The sequence below is a fragment of the Papilio xuthus genome, unplaced genomic scaffold (assembly GCF_000836235.2).
Source record: "Papilio xuthus unplaced genomic scaffold, Pxut_1.1 DF826475.1, whole genome shotgun sequence".
Classification (NCBI taxonomy): domain Eukaryota; kingdom Metazoa; phylum Arthropoda; class Insecta; order Lepidoptera; family Papilionidae; genus Papilio; species Papilio xuthus.
In genome coordinates, this window is record NW_013532174.1 from 1 (window position 1) to 504 (window position 504).

General features: G+C 54.6%; 1 long non-coding RNA gene across 1 annotated transcript; it reads right to left on the reverse strand.

Annotated features, from left to right (window-relative positions):
- On the reverse strand, positions 1 to 504 carry LOC106123029 (uncharacterized). Its single transcript, XR_001228130.1, has 3 exons — positions 433 to 504; positions 152 to 298; positions 1 to 75 (listed from the first exon to the last, which is right to left on the reverse strand). It is a non-coding gene; the product is annotated as an uncharacterized LOC106123029 (long non-coding RNA).

Consider the following 504-nt stretch of genomic DNA (forward strand, 5'->3'; position numbering starts at 1 on the left):
CGCGCCGACTTCTTGATCGGCTCCCCGGGGCTGCTGCACGACTCGCTAGTGGGCGACTCAGTTGACGCCAGCCGCCTGTCATACATTTGTCTTTAACACTGTACAAGGAAGGGATGGGTATTTTGTGTTATTTAAAAAAAAGAGCACATACCTGAGCGGTGTATGCTGTCGCGGGACAACTGGCGGTGTGACGGGCGAGGTGATGGGCGAGGCGACCGCCTGGACCGGGCGGGGCAGGGGCGTGGTGCCCTCCTCCGCGGGCATATGGATAGGTATGATGCGTTCCACGGACACACCCCTAAGCACAGAGATTCATCGCGTCAAACATTTGACAATTCTTGCAAAAAATTGACGATTTTTTTATTTTTTTTTTGCTTTTACACATTGCTTTGCACATTATGCATTTTAAAGTGCCTAGTGTCATTCAGTCACCTGTTCCGGTGGTCATCAACGCGGTGCTGCGCCTCCGTGCGGAAGAGGCGTGGCCCGGTGGGCGCGGCGGGC